A 21,789-nucleotide genomic window follows, 5' to 3' on the forward strand; every position below is an offset into this window, starting at 1 on the left:
TGGACTAATTCTACTACTACAAGAACAAACAACATTCTGTGGAATATCTTCAAGACAAGATACCCCAAATTTCAAGTAACATGAAAAACTCAGAGAGGGAAGAAAAAATCATGGCTCAACTCACCATAATAAGGGATAGCAAAAAAAAAAAATCTAGTCATAAAGATTAGAAGGTATGGCTACTTTATTGTATGGTATTATTACATTATATTATATTATACACAGTAGACAAGACTGTTTTCCACTTAATATACCTAGCATGAATAGTAATCTAAAATATATATCTATACTCTATCATTATAATCAATTGTGCTAATGTTTTTTCATGAAATTCTAGGAAATTCACATGTCCTCTAAATTTACAGAAACAGGAGCCAATCAACAGAAATCTGAACAATTAACTTATGTTTTTCCTTAAGCGCTCTCTATACTAATAAGATCAGTCCCTGAAATGATCACCTAGAGGAAACTCAGTGTTACAATACTATGGGCAGCTTCACTCATTTTCAAAGATGCACCTTATTATGAAAATATTTTCTTGCCTGTTAGGGAACAATTCACACTCTTAAAATTGAAGGTGTGCCTTGCTAAAACAAGGTAAGCAGCTATAAGACTATTATACTTGGTTTAAAAGCCTTTGGCAACACTATGATCCTGAGGGTCCCCCCTCCCCAAGTTTTACCTTTTATTTTTACCTTTAGAGTTGATGTACACAGGGATATTTTCCATTTAAAATTATTTCACTTCAGCTCTGTTCAGTTTTTCAAAAAGCAATCAATTTTGTTCCATTTCATTCAGTTCAATTGTTCTTTAAGTGGCATTGCCCTTTCTTTGCTAAAGCTTCCAGTTCCATCTCCATCTCAGTTTCCTTGTATTGCCATGACTACCCTTTGCTATGTCTTCCATAGTACAGAACAAAACAAAACAAAAAAATCAAGGCAAAAAAGTGTGCCAGATGCCTAACTACATCTTTCAGATACTACAAGACTTGCATCAAGAGTAAGTTTGACTACGGCTACATCACCTTCTGAAATTTGCTTTACAAACGCTGTCGGGAATTACTTCTTTTCAGACAGACAGACAAATCCTTTGAGGCTTCATTCATTCCCTGCCTAGGTTACCTCTCTTACTCTGGATCATAAAACACACCCAGTAAAATAGAAATACCGAACTTTGTCACTACCTGCTTTTACTCCAGATACTTATTTTATTATCATATATTCCTTCATTGTTGCTGCCCATTACACATGTATTTTGAAACCCTTTGTTCATAACCTTACTTTTTATAGTTACTATTTTACAAACATCTTTAATAACATAAAGATAATTTCTCCAGTGATCCATTTCTCTACTCCACTCCCACCTGGGAAAGGGGCTTTTATGCAACTGACTTTTTCCCCCCTCTATAAAAATCTTCAAAGTCCAACAGTAAGTCCTGCCCTAAAAACAAAAGTGGTAAAAGTGGATGCTCTAGTTCGAGCCACTCTGTTTCTAATGAGCAACTCAACATTTTTTTTTTTTTTTTAGAAGCCAGGAGATCTGGAGCTCCTAGTAATGAAACATTTGTGCCCTTATGACACTTAGTGAAAACATTTTCTGCTTTCATCACCTGAAGTGAACTGTTTACCTGAACATACTCTCGTCTTCAAACACAAAAGTTCATAGGTTCATAACACTGACTTAATTGCCAGTTCAGAGCATTAGAAACAGAGACAGTCTTGTGCCACTGACAGTAGCTCAAGCCAGTTAGAGCAACTTCTGATACAGTCACTTCCACAGCTAAGGACTCTAACCTGTTTAACTTGTGTAACCTTATGTATTATTCATTTGTGGGTTTTTTAAAAATAAATATATCAGGTGCATCTCAAAGTATGTGCTTGATCTAGCTCCCCACAGTCAAATAAGGTAATAAAGGATACTCTTCCTCCTCTCCCCAAAAAACACACCAGGACATAAAACAATAGCAAAAGACAAGATGTGATCCAGGGAATGCCAAGGGACCTTGACAAAACTATTGATTATGGAATACCTCCTGCCTGGATCCTCCTAGGCTGGCAAGGTTTGTTCTTCTTAGACCTGAGCTGAGGATCAAAAGGGTTACTAAACCCTTAAAAATGCTAGCCTAGAGAAGAAAGGAGGTTGAGTGTCAGAAGCTACTTTGGGGGGAGACATATATGAAAGGACAAAGGAAATGCAGCAGAGCAGTTTGTCTCCCCTAATCCAGAGATGGAAGAAACCAGGCAGTAAAGCTTATACAGAAATACTGCACTGTAGGAAAAGCCTATGAATATAAGCTGTTTTTGTTTTAACCCTATGATCTGCCTACCATGTACCTACAGGTAACTACATAATGCTTTGTTTAGAATAAGATCTTTTTGAGTGATTTTAAAGGACCTGCTATCAAAGCTTCCCCCAGGAAAGGACAAACAGGAACTATACAGGTTGGGGGAAAAGGCTGCCATGCCAAGGTCCATTCTTAACTGTGCATTCTATCTTGAGGTACATGAGAGGGGCTAGAAGTGGGGGAGGACAAAGCTCACAATGTACAGTAATAAATCTTCATTTTATACAGAAGTCATTGAGAAGGAGGACTGGAAGGGATCTCCAGAGGCCATCTAAGTCCAACCCCCTGCCTGAGACAGCGTCATTCCTATCTGAACCTTCCTATACAACCCATAACCTAAATTCTTAGTAAAACTGCCACAAATCCTATGACTTCTTATAGCCCATTAGATGGAATTAAGGAAGGTCCACAGATCCAGACTGGATGCCCTGCTCTTCTTCCAAAGGCTATACCTAAAAAAACCTGCCTGGACTTAGGACTTCAAGGTTATTTGGCGAATTTGGCAAATATAAGTGTAAATGACTTGCAGATCTCTCTATGTGAACAAGACCACTCATTCCCATGTGTGGGCATCAGTTAACAGAGGAACTCTATTCTTTTCTCTGAGTGCTTCCAATATACATGCCATTTAAAACAGGCAGATCATGGAACTAACCTACAGCCGACAGACCAGATTCAGCTCACAGCACAGGCCCAAACTTTGGGGCAAAGCATCCACGCCAGAGGACGGGCGGGTGATCCAGGCTGACCTGGACAAGCTCAGCAAATGGGCAGACGAGAACCTCATGGTGTTTAACACCGAAAAATGCAAGGTTCTCCACCTTGGGAGGAAAAACCTGCAGCACCCTTATAGGCTCAGCAGTGCTACATTGGATAGCACTACAGAAGAAAGAGACTTGGGGGTCATCATTGACCACAAGATGAACATGAGCCTGCAATGCGATGCTGCGGCTAGTAAAGCGACCAAAACGCTGGCTTGCATCCATAGATGCTTCTCAAACAAATCCCAGGACGTCATTCTCCCCTTGTACTCGGCCTTGGTGAGGCCACAGCTGGAGTACTGCATCCAGTTTTGGGCTCCACAATTCAAAAAGGATGTGGAGAAGCTTGAGAGAGCCCAGAGGAGAGCCACGCGCATGATCAGAGGTCAGGAAAACAGATCTTACGATGACAGGCTGAGAGCCACGGGACTCTTTAGCCTGGAAAAGCGTAGGCTCAGAGGTGATCTGATGGCCACCTATAAATTTATCAAGGGTGACCACCAGGATCTGGGGGGAACGTTTGTTCATGTTTGTTCACCAGAGTGCCCCAAGGGATGACGAGGTCGAACGGTCACAAGCTCCTGCAAGACTGTTTCAGGCTGGACATAAGGAAGAATTTCTTTACTGTCCGAGCCCCCAAGGTCTGGAACAGTCTGCCAGCGGAGGTGGTTCAAGCACCTACATTGAACACCTTCAAGAGTAAATTGGATGCTTATCTTGCTGGGATCCTATGACCCCAGCTGACTTCCTGCCCTTTGGGCAGGGGGCTGGACTCGATGATCTCCCGAGGTCCCTTCCAGCCCTAATGTCTATGAAATCTATGAAAATCAGTGGCAAGCAGTGCTAAGTGGTGCATCAACTTCTCTGCCCTACACTGTGCTATGCTGCTGATCCCCTCTCTCCCCCTCTTCCCTGTGTGATGGCAACCTCCTTCCCCCTCTCTCTCGCTTCCCTACCCAATCGACAGTGCAGATGGGTCCCATGCACCCAGCCCACCATCCTAGAAGCTGCTGATCGCTTTGCAGGTATTCTCTCTTGCTATGAAGGATTCAGCTAATTGCTGTGGTACCAAAAAGAGAGGGTTGTTCTAAAACAGGAGAAAGGAACATTAAAATTACGCTTAAATATTCACTCAAACTCACCAATTTCATCAAGTTTTGAAGAGACTAAAGGATCCATACACACGTGTGCACACACTTCGGTTAGTCTATAAGCAGCATTCCCTCTAAGCTGCGTGGCGTGTGCAGCCACACAGGCACGCCTGGCAGTGTGGCATGAGCGTGCCCATGCATGTCGCACAGCTTAGAGGGAACACCGTCTATAAGGTACAAATCTACGTTACAGTCTACCTGTACTTCACTTCAGACTAACATGGCTATACGTCTCTGCAAAAAGAAACTCCCAGACTTCAGCAGGGAGAATTTTGGGCTTCTGACAATGACAGATAAGTTTTTCTCTCCCTCTAATGCTGCAAGCAAATTAAAATTCAGTGCCAGAGGAGACTATTTTAGCTGCAAAGAACCTCCCAAATAAGTCTACCTTCACGTATACTATTTAGACTGACATCCAAATAAGGAAAAATATTCAGACACACAAATTTGAATACAGTAAATAAAAAAACTAGTTTTAGACCTAAATTTAATTTCATCCCACAGAAGCCTGCTGCTCTCTATTATGAAGATTACTCAGTCATGAAACAGAGGTTATAGAAAATGATATTATGCTCAAGAAATCCACCCACGTTTTCTCTTTCTGGAATCTGATTGCTGGATCTTGTTTCATATTTTGGTCTCCAGCTGCTATGTTTAAGAGAACTTTCAGAAGAAAAATCTCCTTCTATAAAATTACACTGGGCCTTCTGACACCGGGCTGAGATTACAAGAAACAAACAGAAAAGATTAAACCACCTAGCAGTTTTAGTCAGTAGCTAAAAGCCCACTTAAAAGCCAAATGACAAACTTTATAATTCCTAGAAGCTAGCTCTGTGATTAGAAAAATATCAGTGACTAGTTATAAGGGTCTACTGAGTTTTTTTGTACTCCATACTCTAACACACGATAAAGGAAGAAGGGAATGTCATCTGTTTTCAGGAAATATGATACTAAATAATTAAAATCAGAGCAAAAATAGTTGCCTGACCATTAATCCACTGGAGTTCATCAGCAACTTCAGCATTCCCATTCAGCATAGATGCAGTCTATTCTCAGAATACATGCTTGAAAGAGGAAGAAAACTTTAAAAGCATTGTTTAGTGGTGCCAGGATAATATAGAAAAGATGTGAACTTGGAAGAGGTTAGAGATCTTAACTAGAAATAAAAAGGGTTAGTCCTCCTGGAGTGGAATTACCTTCAACTCCTTTAAAATGCATTCAGTAAGGAAGGGAATGAGGCAGAAAAACCACCAAAAAAAAAAATCCCACATTGTAAGACCTAAAGACTTCAGATGTCACCAGAATCCCTACAATATATTTTAACACCCATGAAGACTCACAACAATTCATAAACCCAGATCATTTTTATTACATTCTTTTCAACTTCACAAAGTTAACACCCTTCAAATGTATCATATGGTAAGGTACCAGAAGCGTTTATCAGAATAAATTCTCTTTCAACTGGCTGAGATACAATCATTCAAGTCAGTCACTGCAGCTTAAACACTATAAAAGTTAAAGTTTCTTATGCAAAGTTTCAGCTCTTAAATTTCCACTGCATTTTTCCTTCTTAAAAAAATATATATATATATCTATATAGATATATAGATATAGATAGATATATAGATATATATATACACACACATATACATATATATACATTTTTTTTGTAGGTCTTGATGACTCTGCCTTTTGCAGAACTCTTATTAACCACTAAAACATTTTATATGGTAACCTGGAACATTCCTAAATCAATTAAAATCAAGACATTTTAATATTAAGGCTGACATACTTAATTCCTACATTATGCATAGATACCACGTGAAAGCTAGAACAATTGGACGTGCATTCAGTTTAATGCTCAAGCTGTTTCAAAATCTGGTAAAATCAAATGCAATAAATCATAAACAAACAAACAAACAGTTGTTCATGGAAGCTAGAGCTTTCTAAAATAAAATTTATATTTGCCCAGTACCTTCAAATTTTTCTCAAACAGCTGTCCTACTATATTAAATACCCACAGTGTTTATGACCTTTTGTAAAGTAGCTTATTTACCTGATGGATTTGGTGCAGATTACTATATTTAGGAGGCGTACATTAGGATAAAATTGCACATTAAATAATTACAGAATTTCAGCAGATTAAGTGTTAAAAAGAAAACCAGAATAAAAACAAAAGCTCTCAAACATACACACACACACACACACACACACGTGTATACACACACACATTTTTTTTTTTTTTTTTTACAAACTCTATTATAAGCCACTGAAAGCAAGAGCTGACAACCTAAACCAGTGAGGTCCAACCTTTCTGGCAGGTGTGCCACAAATTAGCCCCACATCCTCCCCAAGTGCCACTCCAATCAATTTCCCTTGCCCAATTTGTTGCTCTGTTTTCTGGCCCCTGCCCTGTGCTCTCTGCCCGATCTGCTGCCCCCTGGGCTTCTTGTCCAATCTGCTGCTCTGCTTTTTGCGTCTTGTTCTATCTGCTACACTTACAAACTTATCTTCAGTTTCCTTCTGCTTCCACCCCCTTCAAATTAGTAAGGTCCAAATTCAGCAAAGGAATCTCCCAGTACAGCCTTTATACTCTCATGGATTCCTATATAAAGTTGGAAGCTGTTAGCTAACCCATGTTAACTAAAGTACACTAGCCAACCTGGCCATGTTAGGCTATAAATGAGGCAGAGGATCTCTTTTGCTTGTGGCTATTTTACGTAACACATTCTCTGACACTGGGATATCAAACTTGCCCCTTCTCGTGGGCTGGCTCTGGACCACAGGAGCTAAACAAAACAATGGCATGCCAGGGGTCAATGCAACCATCATTCACCCCAGCCAACAGGGATCCATACCCTGTATTGGTAGGGGCAGTGAGGCCCCACCCATTGTGCGAGCCCCGTGGGCCAGATGACACTGCTCCAATGACTGGGGCTCTATGTTTGAGACCTTTACTCTAGCACAGGGGTCCCAAAGATTTTATGCTGCGGTCCAACAAATTGCGGCCTGGAAGTGGCCATGGCTAAGCAAACCGCAGCCCAAATCACGGCCAACCGTGGCTGGAATTCCAGCCAGAAGACAGGTAAGATTACCCCCCACCTCCCCCGGGGGGGGCTGTCAAACCCTGCGCTGCCGCAAGCCCTGTGGAAGGAGCTGTGGCCTCTCCGCCTGGCTCTGGGTGGGCTGCGGTTTGCTGGTCCACAGCCACTTCCAGTCTGGTAGCCGACCGTGCTGCAGACTGGCAGCCGACCTACTGCGGCCCGGGGATTAAGAACCCCTGCTCTAGCACATTAACCAACGCCTTCTGTGACCGCCGGGTTGTGATTCCCCTTTCTCAGGAATGTCTAGTCCCGTAGGTAGATGTCGCTGTCCTCTTGGGACCGCTTCGGTATTGGAGCAGCTCTCTTTCGCCCAAGTCCCCGACCTTGTTCTCGCCCACCACGACTTGATGTTCTTCAGTGTCAAGGTCGGTTTGTTGTATACTCCGTGGCCCAGGTCCCTCGGCGGTCACATCCCAGGGCTCCGCCACCCCTGCACCCTGGCCTCACGCCACCTCTAGTGCATTCTTCTTCTGTGGGTCCAATTTCTCGGTGGTGGGGTAATATTCCCTCTCCACCTGGCCTGTCCCCGTCAGGGTGCTCACCGACCAGCTTGACCCACGTCCCCTCTTTCTTCTCCCTGTTTGACCCTGTACGAGGTCGCAGCACAGGTTTGGAGTCACCTAAAACACCCTCGACCCTATTTCTATGAAGATGCCCCCTCAGCTATCCCAGCTAAGGTATCTGCCATCCAGAAAACAAAACCATAAACAAACTTAAAGACCAGCTCCTCGGCCCCTCTACAGGCTGAGGATCCTATCTGGACCTCCCCGGTCCTCCTGGGCTGTCCCTAGCCCCTAATCTCCCTAGTGCCCCTACAGTTTCCTGGCACGGTGACTCCGCGGCGATCCCCGCCCCGGCTACCCTCTCAGGGCTCTCCCGGGTCTTCTCCCCCTTTGTGTGGCAGAGTCTCCGCACCGCCGCCCTGGCACTCCACCTGTGGGTCACGCTGTCTTCAGGTTCATAAGCCGTTGGGCCCTCCGTGGCCGTGCTTCCTGCTCCTCTTCTGTCAGGAGCAGCCTCCAGCCACGCTGTCTGCCTCTGCTCCTTCAGAGTCCCGCTGTTAGCCACCGCCGCCGCTTTTCTCCCTGGTGGAGCCGGTAGCTGCCCCTCCCTGGGGCTCTCCGCCCCTCTCACCAGCGGAGCTGTTAATTGCTCTGTCCTGGGGCTATCCGCCCCTTCCGCGGCCACAGCTGCTGCTTTTAACGTCCCCGGCTGGCGTCCTTCCCTGATGTCACCAGCTGAACGCACCTGTATAAACAAGTGGCTGATGCGCCGCGCGGGTCCTCTCAGCGGCGTTGCATGTTCCTCCTCAGGTTCTGCAGGTAAGCCCAGTTTATTAGTTGTCTCCCTGGGACACCTTCCAAATCCTAAAGTAAATCCTAATGATTTCAATCAGCCTCTTCCTAGTGGAGAAGACCATATTAGACAGAAGGGGTCTAATTTTTATGCATGCTACTGGAGTTCTTCACAAAATTTAGATACCTCATGAGAAAAATCCTTCGCTAATGGTTAAGAAGTCATGCAAGAATGAACAGAATACTAAGTCTCACTAAGATCTACTTCTTCTTGCATGAACCATAACTTGCCTTGGGGGAAATTTAGAAACAAGTTTCCCCGTGAATATCAGACAAAAGGGATAGCATAAGTAGAGATATAAATGTGATGGAGTGTTAGCAGGTTGGGCTGTACTTTTACCCAAAGAAATGGGTAGTCCAAGATCAGGCTTTGAACATGGTTGGTCTTGAGAAAATAGCTCCCTTAAAGTGAGCTGGGGCACATAAAGAGCACGTACACATGTTACTTCAGTGAAGCAGACATACGCACTTTGTTGTTATAAAATTAGTTTTTCCAACATTTTGTATTTAGTTTTCATACAAATTATTTGGTTGCGTCACCTACGACTATTATCCCACCCCCCTCACCACTGCTTCCATTAATTTTTTCTTGCCGCCTGTTATGGTTAAATACTATCATCTATAAATAAAATGCATTAACCACATAAACCTTTATCCTTTACACACATATTTGCACTGCTTGTCATAAGCCACTTGCATTTAAAGCTTTAACTACCTCACTCAGGGGTCTACTTTACAAAATTGGATCTAATAGCTAGTTTGACTCTCAGTAAAGCAAGACTTACAGCCTCTACTAAGTGATGTACTTTAAAATTATATAGCTGAGGCTTGATCTACACCTACAATGCTCAATCATTTGCAGAACAGTTGGGCACATCCAAACTAGTCAGCTATGAGAGCTGTTAATTTTGTCCTCGCACCAGAAGTGGAGTCTTCATATCCTGATCCAGGCGAGGTAACTGTTATCCTTCCCGAATTTCATCCTTGATTGAATTCAAGCCAGGCAGCTGCCTCAGCCAATTTGCCTCCTTAATTTGTCAGCACAGTCCTTTGCCTGATGTCACATCTCCAGCTTCCCCATAAATGTTCCCCAGCCACAGTTCTCTCTACTAGAAATGCACTTCTTCAACTCATCAGTCCTCAGATCCCCACCATCCTTCCTCACTATACTCCTCCACGACACTCTCTCTGTGTTCAAGTAATTTCCTCAGCTCTACAGCAGCAAGTTCTGAGTTAAACCTCTGAGTTTCACAAAGTACTAAGGATGTCTGCTGGCTGAAGCAACACTCAATTCCTGCATCTGTTAATGAGAACTTCACATCTGGCAGGGCAGCACCTGATTGGAGTCAAACTAAGATTATACTTCAACACAACAGGGGTGGAAGTGTTAATGATTGTTGTCAGGATGACACATCAAGTGAACTATTTTTGTGTATGGTCTCACTTTGGGGATGAAAATTAAAGCAACTTATTCTACTGGTAGACAAGACATAAATCAGGGCTTGCTAATCCATTTTGTAGCCTAATTAATACTTTTGAATAATGGATGACATATTAATTAATAAGACTTTAACACGTATTCCATGCCTTTATAAGGATTTTAAGCCATCCAAAATGTAATCCTGTATTCCTAAACATACATGCCTACACATACTAACAGTTAACCTTTGGGAGATGATGGCAACAACTACAGCTACTCCTCGCTTAACATCCTAGTTACATTCTTGAAAAATGCGACTTGAAGCAAAACTATGTTAAATGAATCCAATTATGTCACAGTAGTTGCCTACTAGCAGGCAGTGGCCAAACGTTGTAACTGAACATGGCACAACTTTAAACAAGTATGTTCTCTAATAGATCGGCGATCCAATAACGAAATAACATTAACTGGGACAATGTTAAGTGAGGAGTACCTGTATTTGGTAGGAACAAAACAAAACAGTGAACAAAATAAAGTCACAAAAATATTTTTAAACATACAAAAGCATAAAGGAATGTTATACCATAATATACTGTATTATACTGTATAAAGCTCAGGAAATTATAAACTTCTCCAGAGAGATTACAACAGTAATCTATTTATAAACTATAAGCAAATGCTTTCTCTTTTGTTTTCACCATTAGATAACAGTACAGAGGAAGTCACAAAAAGTTGCAAAAACTAAGCTAATTTCTTTTTCCTAGTAATATGTCTTGAGAAAAAATGTGAACATATCAAAGTTAGCTTTTTCTTTTTATAGCAAAATACTTTTCATTGAAAAATTTGAGGCGGGGGGAGGGGAAACATAGATTCCATTATATCCACTGCCCCTCTATTTCTGAGCAGGCAGGTCTATTTTGCATGGAATCTGTTAAAAATTAGGATACAGTAGAAAAATTAAATTTTGAAAAGGTTCAACAAATTACTGAACAAACATAGAAACTAGCAAGTTGAAAAAGATCCATCTAAACACTGCCCATGCAGACCATCATGATGGCAGTAAATAGCACAAGAAAAAAGGCATTTGGTTTTTTTTCCTGAAATCAGAACAACTAGGTTTTCCACTTGGATTGCAACTCCATGTTCTCATTGTGGCCCTTTGCTGAGTTTTCACCACCCCTCCACCCAACTTTTCCATATGGCTTATCTGTTGTCTTTGATAATTTTCATACCAAAACTGTAAGCAACTATGCCATAAAGCAATTCCAGCTGTACCTTAAACCATGAGTTCACCTTAGAACTTGTCATGCTCCAGAGCAGGGCTGTTCAACTGGTGATCCATGAGCCGCATGTAGCCTTGAAGGGCTTAACCTTCAGTCCCTGGGCTCCCCATCCAGATGCTGCTCCCCCAGGTGCTCTTGTGATGCTGCCATGGGAATCTATGGGCTCCCCCTTCTTCCTCCTCTTGCTTCGGCTTTCTGCCCCTCCATGAGGCAGCCCATGGGGCCCAGGGAGCCTGCAAGGGGGATGTGACACAGCTGGTGGGGGTGAGGCCGGACACCCCACTCTAGGCTGTCATTATCATGGGGGGTTTTTTTTGGTAAGCTACAATTAAACAAAAATTCACTTTTAGAAAGTTTAAGCAAAACTGTTTTGCTTAAATGGCAGTTATGGCACCTACAGATGCTATAACAATATTACAATGGCCTAATTACTGCAGAAGCCCAACTGCCGTAGAGTGAAATGATTGAGTTCAGCAAGAAAAGCTTCCACATTACTACAGAACATTACATTCATAATTTGAAAAACATACGAGTGGCAGGAAATTTAGAACTGCTATGTTTCCACAACTACTTCAACAGTTTTTTCGCACAGAAGATTCATTTTGTGTTCACCAAGGACCTGGGTTTTCCATTTGCCAGGGCAAAACACAGATTTTCTCCTTTAAAGAAGAAAAACCCGGGAAACTGTGGTTTTCCCTTTGCAGGCTGCAAGGGGCAGCTTGGGGCGGGGTGGGGGGAGCAGGACACAGGGGGCACCATGTGCATGTACACACGCATATGTATGTGGCAGGCAGGCAGTGTGCTGAAGAGCAGCTCCCACATCTCTTCCCAGGTGAATCTATGGGGGCAGTGGGGAAAGGTAGGGGAGGAAACAAGCGACATGGTTGAGGGGAGGTGGGTACATGCCCCCTCCAGATTTCTGCACCCACAGCATGGCTCAGGACTGCAGCCTGACCAGACCAGCTCCAGGCATGAGCTGCCACTACATCCCAGAAGGTGGGACCCAGCATGGGGGGAGCTCTGTGCCACTGTGGCCGCCACGGTGAGGTGCCCCCTGTCCACACTGGCAGCAGCAACAGGCATAACTCTGTGCCACTGTGCCTCACTACATATATTAGTGGCACTTCATCTTAATCACAAGAAAACACAGATTTTGGGGGGAGGTTTAAAATCAGAGAATTTGGGATTTTTAACAGAGAAAAACAGGATCCCTGGTGTTCACCATATAACACAGTATCATGACTTGGAACCACAGGATTTACATTTTATATTTCTGCATGCATATTTTCAACCTCTATCAGTACATTGTTTCATATGCAACGACTAGCTATTTTTAAAGTTATTAAAATTCAAAGCATTTGAACTATAATCCAGCAGTCAAGCACTCTGAAGCATATAGAATCACACAATGAAACAAATACAGGTCTGTTTATTTCAACAAGGTCATGCCCCAACCACCATTATAGTCTTTGCAACTGCCATTTGTAAGTAATTACTGTTACTTCCATATTTACATCATGCACCATATAGAAATGGTATGGTTATCAGACAACTGACACTACTGGAACGGCCATAACGATGACCACTGTACTGTACACACCCCATTTGGAACTCTGAGCCTCGGTTTTTGTGTTCAAAGATAAACCTACTGTATATGTAAGTTAGTAAGAGAACTTTGATTCACCTGCATAAAAAGCAAAGAACTTAAAGAACGTATCACCGGTTCATTCAAAATAGCTCCTTAGTAGGCAACCATCGATCTTCTGGATCATAGTCTATGCGTAAGAGGTCTAGTTAGATGCCCAATTAATCCGTTTGTGGCTGACAAGCTCAATTCAAAAGCAACACAGCTTCTTATAAGTTTACCAGATCCATATGTTGTCCAAGTTGCACTTTCTTCTTTCTCACTTTGCTTCCAACCTCTGGATCAAAGAAACTTCATATTGAGCTGCATCTGGTGACAGGTGTTCCCTCTAGATCAGGCTGGATTCTGTGCACTCCTCCTTGCTTTCCATGTTGATGTTGAACAACTTCATATAATTTTTTTAAAGATATCATGGCAGTGCCATAGAGGGTGATCCTGCTTTCTAGAGCCATCTCAAATCTCACTATACAAAATATTCTTGAGGATATGGTCTCCTCTCATTCTTCTGACAAGGCCAATCCATCGCAACCTTCTCTTCTTGATAGTGGTTTCTAAGTGCCTCAGGCCTGCACGCTCCATCTTTCCACTTCACTTTCAGGATCTCATGCAAACATCTCACATGGAAATTGTTCAGTCTCTTTATGTGCCTAGCACATGTAGTTCACATTTCTGAACCATAAAGCAGGGATGACAGCACACACATCTCCACCTTAGCTGATAGTTTGCTGTTCCACCCACATTTCTGTAATAGCCCCAAATTCTTAGCTACTTTTCTGATTCTGTTAGTCTGTTAGATCGGTCTGAAGGTCAAGATTCCTGCTGACTGCAGAACCCAAGTTGCAAAAACTTTCAAATGATACCAAGAGATTTATTCTCCAGAGTGATGTCAGGTACTGGTTCTTTCACCCCCTGGTACATGATCACAGTCTTCTTAAGACTAACTGCCCTCCCAAAGGTCTTCCATGACTCAAGAGAATCTGCCCAAGAGATGCTGTAGGGAAGATTCATTGTGGACAACCCAGGCTACATCATCTGCAAACAGGAATTCTCTCAGAACCAGCTCTTTCACCTTGGGTTTTACTCTAAACCTTGTCACGTTGAACAAGCCTCCATCTAGTCCAGTTCAAAGATAAATGTCATCGTTGCTGTTCTTGGATGCATGATACAGCAGGAATCAAAAGTAGATGTTAAGAGTACAGGGGTTAAGACATACCCTTGTCTCACCCCATTGTTAATGTCAAAAACATTTGATTTTTTCTTTTCAGACACTACAATTGCCTTCATAACTGGATGTAGTGAGAGAATGATGTTCAGCAGTTTGAGGGGGGACAACCCAGTTTCTTCAGAACAGTAAAAAGCCCTGTGTGTTGACTGTACAGAAGGCCTTAGTCAGATCGATGAAGGCTATGTACAGCGGTATTCATTTTTTTCTGTGCTTCTCGTGCTGTTGCTTGAACAAAAATATCATATCACTCACTGGTGAAGCGTCCTGAGCAAAAACCACATCGACTCTGAGGATAGGTTCTTTCACCGAGAGATTGCAACCTAGGAAGCATGATGTAAGTGACAATTTTCCAACAATGTTGAACGGGGAGGTAGGTACCTCTATAGTTGTCACAGTCACTTCTATCCCCTTGTTTTTGTATAATTGTACATGATTCCATGAGTCCACAGTCCAACTACAACAGGTATTTATTCCTGCTTGTTATGGAAAGGAGATAAATGGGAAAAATAACCAAAAACTCTCTCAATAAAGTTGGCCTGCCATCCGACACTACTATATTGCAACATTTCTGAGTAATAAGAGAACAAGATGCATGCTGGTAATGCCACCACCGCAAAAAACTAGAAGCAGTACCTTGTCTACAACTCAGAAACGAACAGGCCAGTTACTTTTCAGCATCTTCTTCCACCATCCGAGAATCAAGCAGGACTTCAAAAGCAGGATCCCCAAACTTGGAACAAACAAATTACTTCAGCATAGAAGTTAAACCTCACACATGTGTTTTGTAGAACAGCTTAGTAAACAGAGATTTCCCTCCAAGGTACACATTTAAAAAAATGGTAATTCTTAGGTCAAAGCACTTTCTATCAATAGCTTCTAGCTATTCAAAGTTTAGAAATATATTAATTTTAAATACAAAAGCATTGCTTAAAAACCACTCCACACAAGGTGACTTTCATAAAAAAAACCTCAAGATATCTCTCATACTTATTATTTCAGATGCAAAATAGAGCTCCTTTAAAAAGCAAAACCAAAACCCTATAAAAGTAGACTGAAACTAAATAAGGCCCAGATACAAAGTTACAAGCTACTACCCCCAAACATTATACACACCCCCAGTGGTTTCCTCCTACAGCAAATCCCAGTCCTTGGTCCCAGAACAAACTGCTTCTTGCTCTCTTTTCAGTCTTAATTCAATGGCGCTTTCAAGAAATCCACCATACAGGCTGATGACATCCTGCAGCCATGTGCAGCACATGCTTGTCACTCTGCTTCATTTACTGCACAACTGGATTATGACGGTTTGCTGTACAGAATCCTTCCTTGATCTGCACATATTCAGGGGTTTTTGTTACTGAAATGGACACTTTAAGTGAAACTATTTTTGTATGCACTGCCTTAAAACTAAAGGAAAACATAAGTTAAGAGCTAAAAATGAACTAGTTACAGAAAAAAAGAGTCTCATCTGAAATATAAATGACTTGTGAAAACCCAATTTTGAGTCTCAATCCAGTTACAAGCTGTTCAGCTATAACATTTGCAGAGCTGAGCCGAAAGAACAAATATTGGATTCCATCACGCTCTCTCTGTATTGCCAACATGCGATTACATATGGATACAAACAATATCAAGACAGGCAAATGTTGTAATAGAACAAAACGGGATATGAAGTTAGTCATGAAATGCTGACCTGTGCATAAATTCACTACAAACTGATCTGCTGAAACGATTCTCACCCAACCTTAACCAAAGGATTATTGACAATCTCTTAGTTCTTTTTATCATCTTGCAATACAACGATAAAGCACTTTATGCCATTACTTAGAAAAAACAAATATCTGACAAATAATTTCTTCACAGCTTTAGCTGGATTTAATAAGACTCTATATCCATATTGGATACCTGGACAGCACCATTTGAAAAGTAAACTGTTTAGAAACTATTACATATCTATGATTTATTCAGCAGTCCTAGGTAAGCTTGTTCCTATCATATTTCCTTCCACAACATTCACAAAGTAAAATTTTGATGCATGAAAATTTTAATTTATCCAATATTAGGATTTCAATAAAAGTGACTGCCATGCAATATTTCTTTACAACAACTACTAATTCATTAAAAAAAACATATAATAATCACAACTGGAGTTACTGAAAGGAATGCTTCCTTTAACAACACCACACCCACCATGTAAAGATGTTCATCTGCTTATTCTTAGTGTGATGGTCAGTGTTGGTTCAATATACACACTGCTGTCGTGTGCTCATTGTCAGCACTGCCTCTTTTGCCTCAGGCACCCTTATGGTTTCCTCCAAGCAACAATGGGATCAAACTGACATGGCATCTTAGGAAATCACTGCTTATCTGCATCAGATGCCCCAGACAAAAGAAGACCCCACTACAGTATAATGCAAAAAAGGAATGTTGTATTAGAAAATTTTCTTTGGAAGACTCAAGTGTAAAAATGGTTCCATCCCATGTCTTCAAATCCATTCAAAACAGTCTACTGTCACAAGCGAGTTACTGCCTAGAAGAATGAACAATTAGTGGTTTACACGGGGGGGGCGGGGGATGAGCACGGATACCACACAACACAGAAGATTCAAGACACGATATTGTACTTTGCTATTAACACCAGCCTCACGCACTAGATTTCTAGGTCTTCTAAGCAGATTATGATATAGTGAGAAACCATGGTAATAACTACAGTTATCTTTTCCATCAGAAAAGTCTAGATAGACTTTTCAAAAAAAAACAAAAAAAAACTTATGCAACTTCACAGATGTCTTAAAAAAGACAAACACCAATAATACTGAACATAACACCCATTTTTAAACGCTAATTAAGTTTTCCTGACACACTGAAACTCAGCATTTGGCCTCGTATATTTTATTCTCCCTTCCCACCCCACGCCCCATTTTCCCTATTTATAGGCCTGCAGATCAGCATTGAGAATTATACTGCATTAGAATACACAGCAGATTTACAGCAAATTTTGGATATTTTTTTCCACAAAAAAAGTTATACTCTTGATTTGGCATGGACCTGTCTGTCATATTACTGCTTTTTCCAACAGCCTCTCTGGGATGATTTTGCACTTGCTTGAGTTGGGTGTTTCACAATGGTCTTCTCTATAAATAACGTTATCAGCCTGGAATACTACTTCCACAGCCTCTTGTGGATATTCTCCTAAATACAGTCAAACGGTCATTTCCTCATCATTACTTCCTGCTTGGAGTTCAAGCTACCTATTAGGCAGCCTCATTCACATTAAAAATTACAAGGAAAACTTAAAACTAATTCAACATTACTGCAAAGCTGCAAATTAAGGAATTTAAAGAAAAGTAAAACAACTACCTCCCAAGATGCCAGTCAACACAATTTTTTTTTTTAAATTGTTGAAGATATTGGTAACTATGGATCACAACGTAAGCTATCCAGACAAAAACAAAAAACACACTAATGTCTCCCTGGTTCCAACAAGTGAGATACAAACAGGAGAGAACACAACTTTTACATCATATGACTCCACATTATGAAACACTTCTGCAAGTAGCACCAACTCCTCTTAAAAGCTTTCACTTAAACAAACATCTAATCAAATTATATGCTCAACGTCCACACTTTGCATTAAAAAGCATAGAAGTAATTTAGTAAATACGAGCTATAACAGCAATGCAAAGCAACATCCTGGTTCCGGCATCATCTGGGCACAAAAGAGAAGATGCTCCTGCACTTGTTTATATGACTCTGAAGTTGGAGCCTGAATTGTCTGTTCCAACAGATATGATCCAGCATACTTCTTCCAAAATGCTGTACTATATTCTTGTTCAATATATAAAGGTCTTCTACAATAAAATATCACCACTTGATTCTAGAAACCTCTTTACTGCTCGAACATTTAATATCCATGCAATATTTTATCCACTTAAATATCAATTATGTATGATAATTTTTTCATTAGTTATTTAGCATTTGCTGTTGCCCTTTCAGCCCTCTAAGTTCAAGCTACCCATCAACCATAACTCCTAGCTACCATTAACTCTGATACAGCTCCAAAACTGCACAAACTATAGTTTCCATACACCTGATATCCCATGTATGAACAGCCAGACCCCTTGGAACAGTGTGCTACTATCTACAACATGAAACATAATGTGTTAGTTCTCTTAAACAATTCTGCTAGTAGAAGGAACATAATTTTTTTTTCTCCCATTTTGGGACATTTGCAGGATCTATTATAATGTGCATCACCTTCAAATTTTAATTTCTCTGATGCAGCATCCTGAGACAGCACCAGCTTTGAAAAGACATGACGAATGCTTCCACCTTTTCTAAAACGGGCTATACACAGTCGCACCCCACACATACAGTCATTCACATCAAAATCACTTTTAAATGTTCCCCAACAAATCTGTACTTAACAAACTAGTTTCTTATCCTACTAAGAGGGGATGGAGATCCTCCACAAAAAAGGTAATGAGGACAGCTTCATATATTAATGGAGCCATAGAATATCTGTAGTGTTTCCTGACTACCAGGAAATGCTTCAATTAATTTTATGCCTTCACCTGCCATGGCAAAGCCTCCTTGACAGCAAAAGCAGCTCCAATTTCCCCCAGAGGCATAAGTAGTTAACTCTTCATCCACCTCCATAAGGGGCTCCCAGGCAACATCCTCTTCTTTGGCATAAATAGAGTGGAATCCTCCCAAGAAGTAGCAGGAGCTCCTCTTTGCTCCTCCCAAGGAAGCCTCACCTACTCAACTTGTCTCTTCCCTAGTGCCAAGCCCCCGAGCCACAGCAGGTGCACACTTGCTCTCTTGGAAATGGAATCCCACCAGGTGGCAGCAGCATGTCTCCCCAGCACAACAAGGAGTGAGGACAGCTCCTCACACACCTGCACGACCTAGGGATGTACGTATCTTCCAAAAGACAGATTTAGGATTTTAAAAGTATAAGGCAGACCCTTCACTAGTGATAGATTTACAATGTTACATGCTTAACAACTTTATGTCTGGGTTGACAGTGACCCTTTAAAAACAAGGACGTATGCAAACTACTGTTTTCAGCATATTAGGTGCAGCCCTTGGACTCTTGGCTCCCTGCCCTCAAAGACCGTGGTTAAGCAAATTTTTGGTGCCCCAGGGTAAGGTACTTTTAAACTTTTTCTGCCCCAACAACCATCTTCCACTTTCCCCATGTTTTCAAGGTATTAGTCTGGTTAACTAACTACATGTACCTGTTAATTCATTGCTAAAATATGCCAGACCTTAAAAACTAAAGCAGTTTATTTATTGCTGTTAGCCCTTTAGAGATGCCTTAATGCTTAACCAACCAAGTCAAACTGGTTTAAAAAAATAATAATTAAATTAAAATCAACAGGTAGTAAGAGAGATGACATTTGTCGAAGATAATCCTATTATGCTGTAATGGTGTGCAGATAAATAGGGATGATATACTTTGTGTGCACAAACAACAACGCAGTAATACAATGAGTTAATATGAAAATGTTGAAGCATGATGCTTTGGCTGTTCATGAGGGGAGAACCAGAGCAGCATACTGCCTACACCAAACCATGTCAAGGCACCACCCAAATACACTGAAATCTTTAGCTGTAAATAAAACCTAAACAGGCAGCTGTTAACAACAAACACTAATCCTAGTGTCAAGTCAAAACCTTTACCAGCAGACTAATAGGAAATTCAATACCTTTACAAAACTGTCCATTATTGATAACTTATTTCACCAGCTAAACTAAGGAGAAGGATAAATCAAATTCTAGCAGACCAACTATTCTGCAATACATTTGAATGTAAAGGAGAAGCATTACTTCTTCAAATGGTTCATCTATATGCAGAAATAAGACCAATTTCCTTCAAAATTACATGCATTACCTTTTTGAACCATTAATTAAGACTACAATGTGTTCAGGATGAGATATGGATAGGCAGTTTGTAAGAGAAGAGATTCATTATGCAGCTAGAACCTCAAGTAATTTTGGATTTAGAGGCATTGGGTTCCATTTGCACCAAACAGATTTTCTCCTATGTAAAACAAACTTAGGCCCAAGAATAATCACTCTTAAAGCCAGGATGCATTTCACTTGTAAGAGTTAACACCATCCAATGCCACAAGCCTAACAGAAGCCACTGAACAAACTAAGGACTTGGTATGAGGTTTTGCAAATACGTATGTATTTTTCCAGTCTACAGGAATATAGAAATTGCAATACCAGGGTCAGCCTTGATCTTTGTGCTCCCATAGTGATCTTAACCATTGCTGAATTGAAAACTTCAGATTTTCTTTAAAATGAATGCCATAGCCCCAATCCTACAATTGTAGGTAGGAGGCACCCCTCCATCTGCCTGGATCCAACTGCAGAATCAGGGTCCCATTTAATATCAGTGAAAAATTTGGCCCCCATTCTACCTGCAGTCTGTCAACTGTATAGTTATATATTATTCCTATTTCTATAACAGGATTTATTTCCCCTTTCTTTTGATCATTTGTTAATGCTGATATACTTTACTATTTAGACTCTCTATCTTCATGTGTCAAAATAAAATATTTACATAATTAAAAATAATGCAAGCAGATCTTCTTGTGTAATTTTGTTTTCAAACAGAGAAGGGAAAACAGAGACCAAGGGAAATGTGTATTTAACAAGATGTTTGCACCAGATGATAAAGATAATGGGATCCGATTTTACCGACCAGCCTAAATTAACAGAGACTGCAATAACTCTAGGCAAGAAAAACACACACAATAGCCAGATATACAAAAAAATATTTCTCTTTCCTTCTATTTTATCTGTATGAAGGACTGCTCTCTAGTTTTTATCATCTCATGCTTAAATTAGGTTATGCTGTATAGTTGCAAGAGCACTTTAACCCAGGTACAGCAATGCAGACCCTTCACAAAACGTAAATCACTTTTCTGGCATTGAGCAATTAGTGTTTAATTAATTTATGGTACAAGACTGTAAAAATAAGATGCAATTCAACTAAAACGTTAACCTACTCCCTTATGCCTGACATACTTTGAGCCACACATTTTGTATTTTATATTAAAACTATATTTTGCAACAAACACATTTGTCTGATACTTTATCAGTTCTCAGTCTTAAGGAAAGCACAATCTTGGTCTTGGAAGGCTTCTGCTGTAAAACCCTTCAGAGTTGCAGCATGTACTGATCTACCAGGAGAATCACAGCTTTAAAAAGCAGACTACATCTATTTCAGCAAAATGAAATTATGGGATGGAGCAAAGACAACATTTCTTAAATACCACTAAAACCTATCTTGAATAAATACAGCTAAAAGTTTTGTGGGGTAAAACTAGTTTCATGCTTCTGACTTCATATTTGTGAACAGGAAGTGTGCTGCAATATGCCTGGTTCCAAAAAACAAAACCCATACATACTTTGTGTTTCTAATGCACCATAAGCCTTATGGTAAATTTCCTGTTCTCAGAAACAAAGTATTGTAAAAAAGGGATGG

At 40.8% G+C, this 21,789-nt stretch overlaps 1 protein-coding gene across 2 annotated transcripts in view; it reads right to left on the bottom strand.

Annotated features, from left to right (window-relative positions):
- NLK (nemo like kinase) overlaps positions 1 to 21,789 on the bottom strand; it is a 113,508-nt gene that overhangs the window by 89,936 nt on the left and 1,783 nt on the right. The gene's annotated exons all lie outside the window — the stretch shown is intronic.

The sequence above is a fragment of the Crocodylus siamensis genome, chromosome 13 (assembly GCF_052110815.1).
Source record: "Crocodylus siamensis isolate JL-2025a chromosome 13, ASM5211081v1, whole genome shotgun sequence".
NCBI lineage: Eukaryota > Metazoa > Chordata > Crocodylia > Crocodylidae > Crocodylus > Crocodylus siamensis.